Source organism: Lampetra fluviatilis, chromosome 51, assembly GCF_964198595.1.
Source record: "Lampetra fluviatilis chromosome 51, kcLamFluv1.1, whole genome shotgun sequence".
Classification (NCBI taxonomy): domain Eukaryota; kingdom Metazoa; phylum Chordata; class Hyperoartia; order Petromyzontiformes; family Petromyzontidae; genus Lampetra; species Lampetra fluviatilis.
Window position 1 is genome coordinate 6,423,313 of NC_136325.1, and position 8,501 is coordinate 6,431,813.

An 8,501-nucleotide genomic window follows, 5' to 3' on the forward strand; every position below is an offset into this window, starting at 1 on the left:
CGATCGAGCTCTCATTTGACTTCCCGTACGAGGCAAGTGCCGATAGCGAGTAGCAGCAGGACCTGTGACACACGAGGGGGTGGGTGGCCAGCACCACGCCCGACCGCCTTTGTCTCCCCTGTGCCGACGTTTACACAAACGGCTCACGACCGGTCGCGGGGAGGGTGGTGTCGACAGCACCCTCGACCAATCAACGTCGTTTGAGGCTGAGTCGACCTAGGGGATCGAACTCGAAGCGCCGGTTCGAGTCAGCTCCGCCCCTCCCCGCCAACCACCGCTCCATCTCCTTGCTCGGTTCTCGCTCCGTGATGCTTCAGAGATGGAGTTTTCGTAGGGTGTTTTTTTTGTTTGTTGTAAATATATTTTTTTATTTTATTCCCAAATGGATTTGCACTTCCGTTCAATCGCGGCAACGTCGCATTAGCCGGCAACAACGTGGGGGAGGGTGGGGGGTGGGTAGGATAATGCTTCTTGGGATACGTTCTTAATACGTGAGTGAGAGAGTGAGAGAGTGAGTGAGAGATAATGCAAAATCAGGCGCTGATGCGTACCGGAGTGAAAACAACACTCGCCGGTAACGATGCAAATAAAGAACGGTGATCAGAGCGCAATGAAACACCGTAATTGCGGCGACGTTTCGGACGACGCACCTTCTTGATAGCACGTACATGGACGAGGACCATCGCCTGAAACGTCGCAGCGATATGCTCGCGTGTTCTTTATCGCCATCGCCGTCTTGCGAAACCCCCATGGAACGACCTGATAATAAGACGTTACAGCCATACCCTTTGGTTCTATCGGTAAAGTCACGTGGGTATGAATGAAAATAAAGTTGTATGCCGACGTGAAAGCTTCAAATCAAGATCGAGACATCAAATCGTTGAAACCGAGAGAGCGTTCGTCTGCGTTAGCAACATAGAAAACGAGTTTCTCTGCTGCAGATACTCGGGGAGACAAAGGCGGCCGGGCGTGGTGTTGGCCACCCACCCCCTCGCGTGCCACAGTGCCGGCATTCATAGGCGCTGATACTCGCTAAAAACAAAAAAGGCACTTGCCCCGTAACGTCTGTTAAAGGCTATATGGGGGACCTTTGGCTTTAGATTTGAAGCTTTCGTGACTGCAAGGATTCATATTCTTAAGTTTTTTTCGGTAAAGTCACGTAGGTAAAAAAAATTAATTAAAAATCTTTTTTATTTTATTAATTTAATTTTTTTACTTACGTGACTTTACCGATAAAACCTAAGAATATGGACCTTTGGCTTGTTTCCTTGACTACAAAATTATCTGGTCAATAAAAAAAACATTTTTATTCTGGCCTGGACTTTTGCAGCTGTTTTAGTCAAATTTCAGGGTGCTGATTCCAAATGTGATCTCAGATTTGCTCTATCACATCTCATTTTGATGCTATCGGCATACCCCATTTTCATTGATTTTACCCGAAATTAACTCTGCCGCTTATGATTGCAAGTTGTTGCGAGTCAGTGACTGCTTTAGTGTTAAAATACGGTGCTGTATTTTTAGGATGGTGTGTTTATAATATCCTTTTATGTAGATATCCACATTTATTTAATATTTTTCTTCCGCACTTTTTATTGAAAATGCAATATTTGATATCTCAACAACCCGATGTGGTAGACAAAAACTGATGCCAGATTTGGAATCAGCACCCCAAAATTACTTCATGCCAGAAAAAGTCTGTTGACCAGTGTAATGTTTAATGGGGAGTGGTGGCGCAGTGGTTAGCGACGACGCGTGTCCGATTCCCGCTCACGGACAACAACAACAACAACAACCACAACAACAACAACAACAACGATGGCGAATATGTTTAACCGGTCCCGGCCCTCGCCTGCGTCGACTCAGCCTTAAATGACTCCCTGGTGCCGCTGTTTGTTTAAAAAAATCAGCGCCGAGGGATACAAAGACGGCCGTGCGCGTGTGTTGTGGGTGCTTCCCACCAGCCGCTCATCTGTGTGCCGTGCCGGCCTTCATTGGTGCCGCTGACACTTGCCACCAACATCCCCGTAAACATTTTCACTTAAAACTTTCGTGACCAGCAGTGATTCATATTCTTCTGTTCTATCGGTAAAGTCACGTGCATAGAAAATAAAAAATAAAAAAAATAAAAAAATAAACTGACGGAGACCGCTTGTGTTGCGATCGAAAATTCGCCGTTTTTTTTCCCCATCCCCTTTAATTTCGTAAATTATTTTTTATTTTAATTTATTTTTATTTGCTTTCCAACCAAGCAAAATAAACTTTCGCGGTGCCTGTAGCGCCCTCTGGTGGCCGCAACGAGTCACGCGACAATTAGCGCAAAGCGCGCGGCTGGACGTGGAATAGTCGGGGGGGGGGGGGGGGGGTCATGGGCAGGAGAGGAGCGGTGGCGCAGTGGTTAGCGCAACTGCCAGCCACCATCCGTGGCGAGTGATGTTCGAACGGATCATTAGGCAGGTGACGGGTCCCCCACCACCATCTGACTTCACCAAGCCCTGCACTGGACCGCTGTGGTGAAGAGTGGCCTTCATCCAGCAGTGGACAGACGAAGGGATGATATGAGCTTCGATGGAATGTAGCACTTGTACCGCGTGTGTGTGTGTCTGTGTGTCTGTGTGTGTCGGTGTGTGTGTGTGTCTGTGTGTCTGTGTGTGTCGGTGTGTGTGTGTGTCTGTGGGGAGCGGTGGTGTAGCGGTTAGCGCGCTGCGCTATGAATCCGGCGATCCTGAGTTCGATTCCCGCTCACGGCCAACACCGGGTGACGATTATCTGAACCGGTCCTGGGCCTCCCCTAGGTCGACTCGGCCTCAAATGCGTACCTGGTGCGGTGTGTAAACATCGCCACTAGGGAAACAAAGGCGGTCAGGCGTGGTGCTGGCCACCCACCCCCTCGTGTACCGTTCCGGCCTTCATAGGTGCTGCTCGCTAACAGTACTTGCCCCTATAGTCTGTCGAGGCTATACGTGGGATCTATGCCTTTGCCTTTTTGTCTGTTCGGGTGGGGAGCGGTGGCGCAATGGTTAGCGCCCCGCTGCGCTGAACCCGGCAGAGACCCGAGTTTGCGTCTCCGCTCGCGACCACCACTCCCCGATCACGGTGGGCCTACCCTAGGTCGACTCAGCCCTCAAACGACTAACTGGTGCCACATGTGAACACATCGACAGCGGGGAGACAAAGGCGGCCGGTCGTGTTGCTGACCACCCACCTCTTCCTCGTGTGCCACAGTTGCCTGTTGCCTTCATCGCTGCTGCTGCTACTCGTCGACTGGCCTTTGCCCCAACAGTCTGTTGGAGACTCACACGGCGGATCTTTTGTCGGTGTTGTGAGCGTGCATTGAGTGTGCAATTTGTACAATATACTTTGCAACGTACGTGTAAGCTGTGTATGATGGTGGTGTATCACTCAAAAGTGAAGGTTGTTATCTCTGGTCTCCTGCGTTCGCAGCTTAACCTAAGGCCTTTGCGACTTGGGACAGAATTCCTCCACACAACACATGGGGGGGGGGGCATGGTGGGTGAGGGTGTGGGTGGGTGGTTGAGTGTGTGGGTGAGTGAGTGGGTCGGTGAGTGGGTGGGTGGGTGAGTGGGTGGGTGGGTGAGTGGGGGAGTGTGTGGGTGAGTGAGTGAGTGGGTGAGTGAGTGGGTGAGTGAATGAGTGCGTAAGTTGGTGTGTGGGTATGTGGGTATGTGAGTGTGTGGGTGAGTGAGTGGGTGGGTGGGTGAGCGTGTGGGTAAATGTGTGGGTGAGTGGGTGAGTGGGTGGGTGGGTGGATGGATGAGTGGGTGGGTGGATGGATGAGTGGGTGGGTGGGTGGATGGGTGGGTGGATGGGTGAGTGGATGAGTGGGTGGATGAGTGGGTGGATGAGTGAGTGGGTGGATGAGTGGGTGAGTGGGTGGATGAGTGGGTGAGTGGGTGTGTGGATAAATGGGTGGGTGGGTGAGTGAGTGGGTGAGTGAGTGGGTGAGTGAGTGGGTGAGTGTGTGGGTGAGTGAGTAAGTGAGTGTGTGGGTGAGTGAGTGGGTGGGTGAGTGGGTGGGTGGGTGAGTGGGTGGGTGAGTGAGTGGGTGAGTGAGTGTCTAGGTGGGTGAGTGAGCAGGTGAGTGAGTAGATGGGTGAGTGGGTGAGTGGGTGAGTGAGTAGGTGAGTGAGTCGGTGAGTGAGTGGGTGAGTGAATAGATGAGTGAGTGGGTGAGTGAGTAAGTGAGTGGGCGGGTAGGCGAGTGAGTCGGTGAATGAGTGGGTGAGTGAATAGGTGAGTGAATGGGTGAGTAGGTGAGTGAGTGAGCGAGTTGGTGAGTGAGTGGGTGAGTAGGTGAGTGAGCAGGTGAATGGGTGAGTGAGTAGGTGAGTGAGCGAGTGAGTGGGTAAGTGACTAGGTGAGTGAATGGGTGGGTAAGCGAGTGATTGAGCGAGTAGGTGAGTGAGTGAATAGGTTAGTGAGTGGGTAAGTAGGTGAGCAGGTGAATGGGTGAGTGAATTGGTGAGTGAGTGGGTGAGTGGGTGAGTAGGTGAGTGAGTGAGCAAGTGAATAGGTGAGTGAATGGGTGAGGTGACACGTACACAAAGCACACATATAGAGGTATGCCAGGTAACACGTTGTATAAATGTTTACACAATTATATAATCACATACGTATGTGTGTATGTATATATGTGCATAAGCAGTGATATCTATACGCGTTTTTATAAGCAAATAGACGCATGTGTGGGTATGCACATATCCATGTGGTGTGTAAGACACATGAGTGTGTGTGTGTGTGAATTATGTCTGCACACATATACACAATGCGGCTATGAACCAGCATACACAAGAGGCTGTGTGTGCTATTCGCAAATAGCACTTGCCCCAACAGTCTATAAAGACCTGCGGGTGAATCTTTGTCTTTGTATTTTCGGTGAGCGGTGGTGCAGCGGTTAGCGCCCTGTGCCACGATACCCGGCTACTTGAGTTCGATTCCCTCTCAACACCAGTCACGATTATCTGCCCCCCCCCTAGGTCGACTCAGCCTCAAATGAGTACCTGGCGCCACTGGGGAGACAAAGGCGGTCGTGCGTGGTAATGGTCATCTGCCTCGAGTCCCGTTCACAGCGGTGACAAATATTGGAACCAATCCCGGGCCTCCTCTACGTCGACTCAGCCTTAAATTGGTCAACCACCCACGTCGTGTGCTTTGACGGCCTTCATGGGTGCCCGCTGAACAGCTCTTTGCCCAACAGTCTGTCGAAGGCTACACGGGGACCTTTGTCTTTGGTTCACGTGTTAGTATATGCACGTGTGTATGAACTACGTGTGGTTATTCATTCACAAAGACAAAGATCCCCCGTATAGCCTCGAACAAGGCTGTTGGGGCAAGTGCTGGTAGCGAAAAGCGACTAATGAAGGCTGGCACGGCACACGAGGGGGTCAGTGGCCAGCACCACGCCCGGCCGCCTTTGTCTCCCCAGTGGCGATGTTTACACACCGCACCAGGTACTCACTTTGAGGCTGAGTCGACCTAGGGGAGGCCCAGGGCCGGTTCAGATAATCGTCACCGGTGTTGGCCGTGAGCGGGAATCGAACTCGGGTCGCCGGGTTCGTAGCGTAGCGCTAACCGCGACACTACCGCTCCCCAGCTCGCACGCAAACACACACTACATACACACACACACTTACACACATACACACTTACACACACTTACACACATACACTTACACACACTTACACACATACACACACTTACACACATACACTTACACACACTTACACACTAACTTTCACACACACACGTATATGTGTGTGTGTATATGTGTGTGTGTGTGTATGTAGAAAGTGTGTGTATGTAGAAAGTGTGTGTGTAGAAAGTGTGTGTGTGTATATATGTCTGTGTGTATAAGTGTGTGTATGTAGAAAGTTTGTGTGTGTGTATATGTGTGTGTGTATATATGTGTGTGTGTATATGTGTGTGTATATGTGTGTGTGTGTGGGTACACGCGCGACGCACACACGTTGTTCGCGTAGGCGTTCGTGCGTGCACGCGTGTGTGTACGTGCGCATTAACGTGTGTCACTGTGTGTGTCACTGTGTGTGTGTGTCACTGTGTGTGTGTGTGTGTCACTGTGTATGTGTGTGTGTCACTGTGTGTGTGTGTCACTGTGTGTGTGTGTCACTGTGTGTGTCACTGTGTGTGTGTGTCACTGTGTGTGTCACTGTGTGTGTGTGTCACTGTGTGTGTGTGTCACTGTGTATGTGTGTGTGTCACTGTGTGTGTCACTGTGTGTGTCACTGTGTGTGGGGAGCGGTAGTGTTGCAGTCAGCGCTACGAACCTGGCGACCCGAGTTCGATTCCCGCTCACGGCCAACAACACCGGTGACGATTATTTGAACCGTTCCTGGGCCTCCCCTAGGTCGACTCAGCCTAAAACGAGTACCTGGTGCAGTGTGTAAACTACGCCACTGGGGAGACAAAGGCGGCCGGGCGTGGTGCTGGCCACCCACCCCCTCGTGTGCCACAGTGCCGGTAGCCTTCATAGGTGCTGCTGCTACTCGCTAACTGCACTTGCACCAACATTCTCGAAGACTATACGGGGTATCTTTTTCTTTGTGTGCGTGTAACGATGACAAATGTCTGAACTGGTCTCTGGGCCCTCCCCTAGGTTGGCTCAGCCTCAAATAAGTACCGCACCTGGTTCAATGTGTAAACATCGCTGCGAAGAGAGACAAAGGCGGTCGGGCGTGGTGTTGCCCAAGCACCCGCTCGTTTTCCGTGACAGTGTTCATAGGTGCTCGCTAACTGCACTTGCCCCAGCAGTCTGTTGAGGCTACACGGGGTATCTTTGCATGTTGTATGTCTGTGTGTATATATATGTGTACGTACGCATAATTCAAATGTCTATTATTATTATATCCTGTATTGTATTGACACGCGTACATGTGTATACAGTATAGGATACAGTTTACGTGTTCGTGTGTGCGTACGCATCTCCGTAAGCGCGTCTATTATATACAGCGCTTGCCCCAACAGTCTACGAAGCCTACACGGACTCCCTTTGCCTTTGTATTGTGCGTACGTATCCGGGCAAATACGTACGGCACATATCCGTCGATGTTGTATATTTAAGTGTGACAGTACATCTTTGCGAAACGTACACCGCCCCCCCCCCCCCCCTAATGGAACATCTTCGCCAGTTAGAAACATTTCGGCTGGTCTGCTCACGATCTATCCTGTGTGTGTGTGCGTCTAAGTCCATGTGTTTCTATGTGTGTGGGTCGATGTCTGTGTGTGTGTGTAGTGGGGAGCGGTGGTGCAGCGGTTAGCGCGCTGCGCTATGAACCTGGCGACCCGGGTTCGATTCCCGCTCACGGCCAACACCAGTGACGATTTTCTGAACCGGTCCTGGGCCTCCCCTAGGTCGACTCAGCCTGAAATGAGTACCTGGTGCGGTGTGTAAACATCGCCACTGGGGAGACAAAGGCGGTCGGGCGTGGTGCTGGCCCACCCACCCCCTCGTGTACCGTTCCGGCCTTCATAGGTGCTCGCTAACAGCACTTGCCCCTACAGTCTGTTAAGGCTATACGGGGGATCTTTGTGTGCGTCTGCCTTTTTCGCCCGGGGAAACGCCGGGAACTTACCGCTAGTATCTTCATAAGTTCGTTCTTACGCACACGTGTGCGTCGATACGTCTGTGTGTATCCGTGAGGATGTACACACACACACGCCGCTGTACGCTTCCATAGGTGTGTATCCGTGCCTCTCCATGCGCCTGTCTGCGTGTGCTAATGTGGACTTGTGTGCATGATGGTGGTGCAGCGGTTAGCGCTACGAACCCGGCGACCAGAGTTCGATTCCCGCTCACGGCCAACATCAGTGACGATTATCTGAACCGGTCCTAGGTCGACTCAGCCTGAAATGAGTACCTGGTGCGGTGTGTAAACATCGCTGCTAGGGAGACAAAGGCGGCCGGGCGTGGTGTTGGCCACCCACCCCCTCGTGTGCCGTGCCGGCCTTTATAGGTGCTCGCTAACAGCACTTGCCCCTACAGTCTATTAAGGCTATACGGGGGATCTTTGTCTTTGTGCGCATATGCATTGCGAACAAGTGCGGAGCGGTGGCGCAACGGTTAGCGCTACGCTATGCTACGAACCTGGCGACCCGAGTTCGATTCCCGCTCACGGTCACAATCACCGGTGGCGATTATTTCAAACCGATCATGGGCCTGCCCCTAGGTCGACTCGGCCTCAAATGAGTACCTGGTGCGGTGTGTAAAACATCGCCACTGGGGAGACAAAGACGGCCGGGTGTGGTGCCAGCCACCCCACCCCCTCGTGTGCATCATAGGTGCTGCTACTCGCTAACAGCACTTGCCCCAACAGTCTGTTGAGGCTACACGGGGGATCTTTGTCTGTGTTTACGTACGTTGAGTCTTCTCGCTTTTTCGTGTGTGTGTGCGCGTGTCTCTTTTACGTCTTTTTTTTCTTCCATGTACGCGTAAAAGTAGGCAAATATATGATGCACGTTGCTTCGT